This window comes from Salvelinus sp. IW2-2015, linkage group LG1 (genome assembly GCF_002910315.2).
Source record: "Salvelinus sp. IW2-2015 linkage group LG1, ASM291031v2, whole genome shotgun sequence".
Taxonomy (NCBI): domain Eukaryota; kingdom Metazoa; phylum Chordata; class Actinopteri; order Salmoniformes; family Salmonidae; genus Salvelinus; species Salvelinus sp. IW2-2015.
Genome location: NC_036838.1, coordinates 7,794,049 through 7,805,065, shown reverse-complemented (window position 1 = coordinate 7,805,065; position 11,017 = coordinate 7,794,049).

Genomic DNA, 11,017 nt, shown 5'->3' with positions numbered 1-11,017 from the left:
GAAATATTGATTTCTAAGCAAGCAGCGGAAATCTCATCACTGAATCTCTCGCTCCGTACTCGAGACCTCTATTTGCAAACCATGACAGATAAGTTTGAGACCGAAAGGAGCAAGTGTGACACTCACGTGTCCAAAATCAGTACTCTAAGCGCTCAAGTGGACTCTGCAATGCAGCAGAAAACCACCCTTAGGTACCATCTGGATGAAATCCAGAATGGTCACGCTCTACAGCGCGACTACCAATCCAAGCAACCGGAGCCCTGTACTCACAGGAGTAAAGACGATAGGTTTCAGACCATGCCTCCCTCATGTGTCCCTCAGTCTTCTCCTCTTGGCCATTCGGCACTGAGTAATATTGCACCTCTTGGCCAACAACAACAAGGCTTGGCTTCTTCTCTTGGCCTTTCGGCCCCAATCTCTCCACAGGATGAAGCCAACCCTCTCCGCCCGCTTGGCGCGGAATACCTTGACAAACTCGTCAAGTATTTCCCCACCTTTGACCCCGTTCCAGGTCAGCCAAACGATACTGAGACGTTCCTAACTGACATAGAGGACGCGTTGGATGGCTACCCGAACGCTACAGGTTCTGACAGGGTTTACCTGTTGAAGCGAACGTCAAATAGACACGTGACAAGGTTCATTCGTCTACAACAGCAACACGTGCTAAATGACTACGCTAAACTTGCCACAGCTTTGAAAGTAGAATTCAGTGGTTCTGCGACTCGCAAACACAATAGCTCACTGGCTAACACCGTCAAACAAGCTCGGAACGAACACCCACAAGCTTACTATCATAGGCTTCGTTCAGCTTACTTTGGCCTACTCACTGAAACAGGCATGGAAGACCTGTTACCTTTTAAACAAATGTTCCTGTCGAACATGTAACCTACCTTCATTACCTACTTGGGCCCTGCCGCCCACGTTGGCTTGCCTATCTTACAACTCAGAGAGCTTGCAAGCACAGCTTTTGAGGCATCAAAAGTTCACAACGCTATGAGCCCTGACCACTCGGTTTTGAAGTTTGACCAGGAGCACTCACTCCAGCTAGAGGGTGCATTATCAGGTATTGGAGCGTTGAGAGATGACGCACAACAACAGTTTCTACCACGAAACCATGATTCCAATAACCTCCGCGGTCGAAATAACTGTAAAGTACGTCGCAATCAACATGACTACCGCTACAATCGACCTGTTCGCTACGTTCCTGCACCCAACCCACAAAAAGTGTCAGAGCACAAGGGTAACAAAGGGTTAAAGGACAATCAAAACGTAGACCAATGTTCTCCAGAAGTTCCACTACGGGAAGAACTAAAGTGAGAACAATTTGAGAAAAGGGTAAAAGATAAGTCACAAGGACTAGACGGGGAATTACCGGACACCAGGTCCGCAGGAATTAACACCCATAGCAAGGACGTTAAAGTTCAAATTTCTCCCGCTCTCATTCAAGACCCTATCCAGGGCCCGCTTGATCAAGAAACAAGCCCCCGGGCTTTGTCTATAGACTCTGATACAAAGGTTGCGAAGAAAAAGGTCAAACGCTTCGTTAAAGCCAAGCCCACTCAAAATCTGAAAAGTCGATCTGCTTCCACCTTGAACAGAATTGACACTTCACGTTGTTGCGAACAATCACTCCACTTTGTGGGGAAAATATGTCCACTAACAACGAATCTAAACGCCTACCTGAAACAGTCCTGGAGACTGCTTAACTTGTCATGCCTAATTGATTCGGTGCGACAATATCACTCATCTCTCAAACATTGTTTGATGATCTAAAAAGGGCTTTGAAGCCAACTAAACGTTGGTTAAAGTGGAACGATGCGACACTACACTTCGAGGGTCACTCAGACTACCTCGGCTCTCACATTGAGAGTCATGCTGAAACTACACTTCAAGGACGTATCGCTCATTCACCCTGTGTATGGTACCAGCCTCGAAACTGTACCCCTGCTACTTGGAGCAGAATTGATGGATCGGTTACTCCCATTGATGGATTGGAAAACCAACAGGTATGGTCCACAGGCCACAGTGCCTTCTCCACTGACCACACTGTCTTCCCCTAACGCTAGCTGCAACGCAGTCAGTCACGAGGGATATCTGTCAAAAGCACCCCTTGGGAAAAAGAGGTTTAAAAACATCTTGGGCAGAATCCGATCCAAGGAGATATTACGATACCTCGACACATTCCATCAGCCAACCTGATTGACCATTATTTTCATGATTTCGAGCCGCTGTCTCTGTTATAAGCAACTTCCCTCCTCCGTGCAGTCGTGCAATACGGTAGTTGAGAAGAACTCCTCTTGCCCTTCAGACATTTCCGCAAGCACTGCGGCCGTCTCAGCAAGAAAAACATCGATGCGCAGAGTATACTCTGCTTCCGATGATACACCTTCCGCTTTGTTGGGGACTGTCAACCCTTACAATGACACTAATGGCGTCAGTCCAGCAACTGACCCGATGATTATCACTGGTGAAACACTTTGCGATATCACAGACCGATATCCTCGTCTCAGTTCGCAGGTACTGAAGAGGTTGCCACCGCAGACGCGGTGGTGACTGACATGCCTCGACAGCCACTGAGTGTTTTGAAGCACAAACACCAGGAGATTTGGTTGAAAGGTTACAGCCATTCTCATAACGCGGCCGCTGACAACTCGTACATAGGGTCCGATCTTTTCTTGCGCCCGCTGGTGGGGGGGTCCCGAGACACAAAGGGGGGAATAGTAGCCCAGACCCATGATGAGCCTCATCGAGGCCGGTGGGGGGGTCAAGACTACGGACAACACCGTACGAGGCCGCCAGAGCATAAATCAAATCTAGTTGTAAACTCCCCTATGAGAACATTGAGGAGCAGACAGGCCCTAGACGGGGATTATCTTAGAACACATCTAAAATAGTACTGAGGTGTACCACATTGGTCGTAAAGGAAGTCCAGTGGACTTGTCCACCTCCAAAACAAATGGCAACAATAATCATTCCTTGCCATGTGTAGTTCAACTACATACAACTAGTAAAATGCTCCAATCATGTGTTCCGGTAGTATAATATTTCAGAATAATCGGTAGATAACTGGTCCCTTTGAGCACAGCACCAATACCAGCAACAGTCAGTCTAGCTACAATCAGTAAGAAGGTTAGAGACCTAACCAATCAAATTACCTTGACAATAGCGACATAGGAGTCACTCAGAGTGCAACACAGGAAGGAATCTCCAGTGCACTCTTCCAATGGTTAACACACATGCCACTAATAAATAGAATCCTTCATTCAGGAGGTAAATTATTATTAGATTAAATTATTATTAGAATCATTAACCATGATCACACCACGTACGACTGGTCCAATACTTATAGTACTTCAGTCGTGAGGTTAGCTCCTCCGTGGACAACATAGCTATGAAGTAGACTTCATACCTATCACCACTACAATAGTGGAAGACACAGTGACTTAGAAAAAACTACTACAGACTCCCTCGACAACAATTCTGACTGACCTCCAGGCATTGACCTGAAAATTACCTGACTACGTCAGACTCATTCTGAACAAGTTGTAATCTGCCAGGATATTGGTTTTCTTCCCTTGACATGCTCGCTTGTTTAGCATAAACGCACATGCACAACGGAACATCCAATTAGGATTTATGCTAGGATCACTTAAGGTCCAAGCAAAATACCAGCCTTAGTAAAGTTGAACATTTACTTCTAGGCCTTTGTCTCTACAGCACTCTACAGCACCAGTTTTCTTCCCAGAAGTCCATAGGTCATCCCTGTAGACTGCCCAAAACTAGTGCCTTACAGCTGTAAAGTTTCATATAGTTATCAACTTAGGATAGTGCCTAAGCAACACACCAAGTAGGAAAACCCTAGATATGGCATTAGAGACAATGCCAGGATAGTCATTTTGCCAGAACATTGGACGTATATAGAATACAGTCCAATTAGTGATTTTTGTGTGAGAACTATATTTTGTATCTTTTTTTGTTTATGCTTTCATTCCTTTTCGGTTCAGTTCCTTTGACATTTAGGAAGTGATAGAGCCTAAACAACTTCCCCATACAGCATTCACTTAGTGCCACAACGCCGCTCATTGGGGAATGAATGTAATTATATATATATTTCATGAGTGTGTGTGCGTTGTTAACATCTGCCTAAGTTACTGCTCAGATCTTCCAGTCTGGACGACAACCAGACGACGGGTCTGGAACGGCGACCCCAAATCCGGACACCCACAGCCCATCCTTGTGGCGGCATGCCCATTGTCAGAGAGCCTACCAAGGTAACCACCCAAGGGGGGACCGCAACTGCGATCACCAACCAGGACATCCCTGGCCCTCCCTGGGGTACTTTGCAGCTTCCAGGGAACCTACCAAGGTACATCAAAAGAAGGGACCGAACGGCGATCACCAACCGGACATCAACTGCATCCTTGTGGTGGACTGCTCCGCTTTCAGAGAAGCCTACCAAGTTCAACCACCAGAGGGGACTGCAACGATGATCTACAAACAGGACACCACGTGTTCATGATTTTATGTTGATTTGTAACTTGCAGGACAAACAGAATCCAAACCACCAGGGGGGTATGTCATGACGTCGCCTGCTTGGGTATTGCAAACCCATCCCCCTCTCCCTGCCTTTCCCTTTCCTCCTTCAACCCATGCTGTGATCACAGAGAGACGTCGTAAATTCCTGAGAATCTCCTCATGGCCAAACAGTATTAAGAGAGAGGGTAAACTTTCAGGACAAAGGAATTTTCTCCCACCTCACAGAACTTGAGGTACGAACATATTTCATGTTCCTGCAAAAGTATAAAAGATCGGTGGAGAGTCCAGCTATTAACATGCCCATTGGCCACCACGTGGGAAACTCATGAGAGACTGTGGGACTACATTACCATACCGCTGTTTATAATAATAACCTCAGATATGAGGTTTACATCTGTTTGTTGTATAATGAATGAGTGAGTATGATACTGTTTGTATAATTGTGTAATATGATTTTGGCTGTTTAATTAAGAAAAATACAAATCCCTTTTTGATTTGAACTAAACCCGAGGACCCGCCCCTGAGCCAGTTGGGTCAGACATCCAAGGACAGCCCCTTCCTGCTATCTGAATAAAAGCCAACTATGAGAAATTACCATTAGACCATGTTTTCTCTCCATGGGGAGAACGAAGGTTAAGGTAACATTGCTGAATCTTTAACCATACCACGTGGTTAAACTCTTATACGAATAAGAACAAGTTTTGATATTGACTACTAGTCTGCAGCTAGGAATTCGGTATCATTGAACGCGAAGAAAGACAACCGCCGAAACATCCATTCTATAACGAATGTCACTCTGAACTATCCACATAACCGAGACAGAAGGAACTCCAACAGAAACCAACTTCACTCCAACAGAAACTAACTTCTCTCCAACGATCAAGACGACACACACCGAGCGTAACTATATATATATTGATTGCAATTGTTCCCGAATGAGTGAGCCGTTCATGTGTAAGGATTAGCATGTCAATTGTTATAATTATGGACTCTGTAGTGAATTCTTAGTCGAACGCAATTTTCCCTTTGTCTAACAAGCCGATATGCCGGTTCAGCCCACTAGGGCATATTTCTCCCATCATTTCATGTAACTATTTTTAGGTTTATGTTTATTTGTTTATGCATTTCTGTGAATTAATTAGTTAGTAATAAATAAATGATTTAAGACAATTGATGTATGGATGACTCATAGTGAAGACTGGGTTCGTGCAGATAATCAACAATTTACGACGTTTGGAATGAGACTAACGTGAGGTAAAGTAAATAAATCATTAATCAGAAGACTATTGATCAGATATGAAAATATCTGAAAGGTTATATTGGGAAATTATAACTTTGTAATCTAATAACTTTCCCTGGTGCGCTCAAATTCATAGTTAATTAGTTACGTTATTACTCAAGTGATCGCGTAATCCCTAATTACAGGGATCTTTGATAAAAACTATAAGTCTTCAATTTAACGATAGCAAAGACACGACACCAGTCCACCTGGCCGTGCTGCTGCTCCAGTTTCAACTGTTCTGCCTGCAGCTATGGAACCCTGACCTGTTCACCGGACGTGCTACCTGTCCCAGACCTGCTGTTTTCAACTGTCTAGAGACAGCAGGAGCGGTAGAGATACTCTCAGTGATCGGCTATGAAAAGCCAACTGACATTTACTCCTGAGGTGCTGACTTGTTGCCTCATGACACTCACCTGGACTCCATCATCTCCTTGATTTTCTTCCCTATATCTGTCACTCCCCGTGGTTCTTTCCTCAGGTGTTATTGACTCTGTTTTCATGTTGGTGCGTTGTTTGTGTTTCGTGTTCATTGTTTCTTTTATTTATTAAAACTCTCACTCCCTGAACTTGCTTCCCGACTCTCAGCCCACTCGTTACACTCATTACAAAATCATGGGCATTAATATGGAGTTGGTCCCCCCCCCCCCTTTGCTACTATAACAGCCTCCAATCTTCTGGGAAGGCTTTCTACTAGATGTTGGAACATTGATGCGGGGACTTGCTTTCATTCAGCCACAAGAGCATTAGTGAGGTCGGGCACTGATGTTGGGTGATTAGGCCTGGCTCGCAGTCGGCATTCCAATTCATTCCAAAGGTATTCTATGGGGTTGAGGTCAGGGCTCTGTGCAGGCCAGTCTAGTTCTTCCACCCCGATCTTGACAAACCATTTCTGTATGGACCTCACTTTGTGCACAAGGGCATTGTCATGCTGAAACAGGAAAGGGCCTTCCCCAAACTGTTGCCACAAAGTTGGAAGCACAGAATTGTCTAGAATGTGGACCAAGCACACCCCCATTCTCATCGACAGGACTGCAGTGGAGCAGGTTGAGAGCTTCAAGTTACTTGGTGTCCACATCACCAACAAACTAACATGGTCCAAGCACACCAAGACAGTTGTGAAGAGGGCACGACAAAACCTATTCCCCCTCAGGAGACTGAAAAGATTTGCCATGGGTCCTCAGATCCTCAAAAGATTCTACAGCTGCACCATCGAGAGCATCCTGACTGGTTGCGTCACTGCCTGTATGGCAACTGCTCGGCCTCCGACCGCAAGGCACTACAGAGGGTAGTGCAAACGGGGCCAAGCTTCCTGCCATCCAGGACCTCTATACCAGGCGGTGTCAGAGGAAGACCCTAAAAATTGTCAAAGACACCAGACCATTATACCTCCTCCACCAGATGGTGAAGCGTAATTCATCTCTCCAGAGAACGCGTTTCTGCTGCTCCAGAGTCCAATGGCGACGAGCTTCACACCACTCCAGCCGATGGCTTGGCATTGCACATGGTGATCTTAGGCTTGTGTGCGGCTTCTCGTCCATGGAAACCCATTTCATGAAGCTGCTTCCAGAGGCAGATTGGAACTCCGTAGTGAGTGTTGCAACTGAGAACAGACAAGTTTTACGCGCCATGTGCTTCAGCTCTCTGTCGGTCCAGTTTTGTGAGATTGTGAGGCCTACCACTTTGCGGCTGAGCCTTTGTTGCTCCTAGACTTTTCCACTTCATAATAACAGCACTTACAGTTGACCGGGCAGCTCTAGTGGGGCAGCTCTAGCAGGGCAAAAATTTGACGAACTGACTTGTTGGCAAGGTGGCATCCTATGATGGTGCCACGTTGAAAGTCACTGAGCTGTTCAGTGCAGGCCATTCTACTGCCAATGTTTGTCTATGGAGGTTGAATGGCTGTGTGCATGATTTTATACAACTGTCAGCAACGGGTGTGGCTGAAATAGTCTAATCCACTCATTTGAACGGTTGCCCACATACTTTTAGCCATGTAGTATAGTTCAGCTCTCAGTTCAAATGGAAAAAGGTTAAATAAAGCCTTTTGTTCCTGGATATTTATGCTCTTGAGTGACATGTTTATGAATTGGTCATCTTTGGTAAAATCATTCTAGGAAAAAAGAATACAGCCCATGCAGTGATATGTTTACTTGCCTTTTATGGTGCATACTATAATTCTAGTATCAACACATGGCACAGACATATAAAAGAGGTATAACCATGTTAGGATATATTGCTAATTAGTATTTATAGTAATTGATTGAAATTACTTTTCATTAGATAACAAGTTGTATGTTTTAATGGAGGTAATTGATTTTGTGTCACGTATTTAATGTTTTGTCTTAATACACTTAGCAAATTAAAGGTGTCATTTTGACCTACAGTTTGGGGCTGCGTGTTAATTGTTTAGAAAATAGTGAATTCCGTTTGAACAAATGTGCTCAAGCAATCGAGAAAAACTGTAAATAACACACAACAAGGTAACAGCACATCGAGATGCTTGTGGCATAAGCTAGCAGAGCTAGCTTGAAGTATCAGGCAGAGAGATCTAGCTGGTGGCATTGGCTACTACCATTAGGTCATCCTTTATGCTCGTAAACATTAGCTTTAGTGTGTTGGAGGCATGGCCACTGTATTGCAAGAGGCTTGGATGCAACCCACATATGAACTCGGCAAAAAAGGAAACGTACTCTCACTGTCAACTGCGTTTATTTTCAGCAAACTTAGCATGTGTAAATATTTGTATGAACATAACAAGATTCAACAAACTGAGACATAAACTGAACAAGTTCCACAGACATGTGACTAACAGAAATTGAATAATGTGTCCCTGAACAAAGGGGGGGGGTCAAAATCAAAAGTAACAGTCAGTATCTGGTGTGGCCACCAGCTGCATTAAGTACTGCAGTGCATCTCCTCCTCATGGACAGCACCAGATTTGCCAGTTCTTGCTGTGAGATGTTACCCCACTCTTCCACCAAGGCACCCGCAAGTTCCCGGGCATTTCTGGGGGGAATGGCCCTCGCCCTCACCCTCTGATCCAACAGGTCCCAGATGTGCTCAATGGGATTGAGATCCAGGCTCTTCCCTGGCCATGGCAGAACACTGACATTCCTGTTTTGCAGGAAATCACGCACAGAATGAGCAGTATGGCTGGATGGTCATGTCAGGATGAGCCTGCAGGAAGAGCACCACATGAGGGAGGAGGTTGTCTTCCTTGTAACGCACAGCTTTGAGATTGCCTGCAATGACAATAAGCTCAGTCCGATGATGCTGTGACACACCACCCCAGACCATGACGGACCCTCCACCTCCAAATCGATCCCGCTCCAGAGTACAGGCCTCGGTGTAACGTTCATTCCTTCGTCCATGACAAGGCCCCTGCTCACCCCTGGTGAGACAAAACCGCGACTCGTCAGTGAAGAGCACCTTTTGCCAGTCCTGTCTGGTCCAGCGACGGTGGGTTTGTGCCCATAGGCGACGTTGTTGCCGGTGATGCCTGGTGAGGACCTGCCTTACAACAATCCTACAATCCCTCAGTCCAGCCTCTCTCAGCCTATTGCGGACAGTCTGAGCACTGATGGAGGGATTGTGCGTTCCTGGTGTAACTCGGGCAGTTGTTGTTGCCATCCTGTACCTGTCCCGCAGGTGTGATGTTCGGATTTACCAATCCTGTGCAAGTGTTGTTACACGTGGTCTGCTATTGCAAGGACGATCAGCTGTCTGTCCTGTCTCCCTGTAGCGCTGTCTCAGGCGTCTCACAATACGGCACATGCAATTTATTGCCTTGGCCACATCTGCAGTCCTCATGCCTCCTTGCAGCATGCCTAAGGCACGTTCACGCAGATGAGCAGGGACCCTAGGAATCTTTCTTTTGGTGTTTTTCAGAGTCAGTATAAAGGCCTCTTTAGTGTTCTAAGTGTTCATAACTGTGACCTTAATTGCCTACCGTCTGTAAGCTGTTAGTGTCTTAACGACCGTTCCACAGGTGCATGTTCATGAATTGTTTATGGTTCATTGAACAAGCATGGGAAACAGTGTTTAAACCCTTTACAATGAAGATCTGTGAAGTTACTTGGATTTTTACAAATTATCTTTGAAAGACAGGGTCCTGAAAAAGGGGCGTTTCTTTTTCTGCTGAGTTTAGGTAGTTACATGGCTCCCAGTTCGGGTCTCCACATTGCTACGCTTAAGTGTAATGGCCCTGACCTTCAGCCGTACAGATACCAGTGAGCATCGGACAGAAACATAGCACCGTAACGTCGGCCCAAATCGTAACCAGTACAATATACAGGCGTGTGCATGTAGCATATACCCCTACTATATACCGTAGTCTAGGCCCGTAAAACATACCACTGCAGATGTCATCACTGTCATCGTCATACAAACCCTTCTGTTTGTGCCCCCTGAGGGTCGAGCTCGTGGGTGAATACGTGTAATATCTGAGACCTCTTAATACCATTTTGTGGAACGCCTCAGAGCAGCCAGATCCACCCAAAGCCAAGCAACAGAAAATACATACTTGAGCATAACCACCACACAGAGACGAGATTGCCACTCCCCCATTCTTAACAGAACAGTCTCACACCCACTGTTACAATGCATCTGAGCAGAGGAAGGTGGGGGGATGGAGAGGATTATGGCCAGATGACGCTGCCTGGCAGGCAGGTGAGCTCAGCGTGATTCGGTGGACGGCAGGAGGGGACCAGGCCAGGCCAACCACAGGGAAGGGTGCCCTCCTCGACCCCCGGCTCCGCCAGAGGGCCCACTGTGAGCGGCCGGAGGCGTCACCTCTTCCCACTGCCCTGTGGATCGCTGCCCAGAGCCCGCTGTCCTTGCCAATTCTACCTAGCAGACATGAGAGGCATTCAGAGCAGCAACAAAGAAGTCCCAGGTTCAGGGGCCCTGGCATCTGATTCACAGGGGGGGGGGGGGGGGGGGGGGGGGGGGGGGGGACCAGGGTGGGGTGAGAGAGGGAGGCAGCAGTGGAAGAGCAGATGCTGAGAGCACATCTGGAGAAGTGATCTGTCTGTCCCCCACCTACCAGACCACCACAGACAACATTAAAACACACAGACACACACAATATGGTGGATCAAAGCCTCAGATGAGGACCCCATATCCATTATCAAGCTTGAAATCCATTCCAACCAAAATGTTATCATATATAGCCTATTAGTTTACATTTAGTCTAGCTGT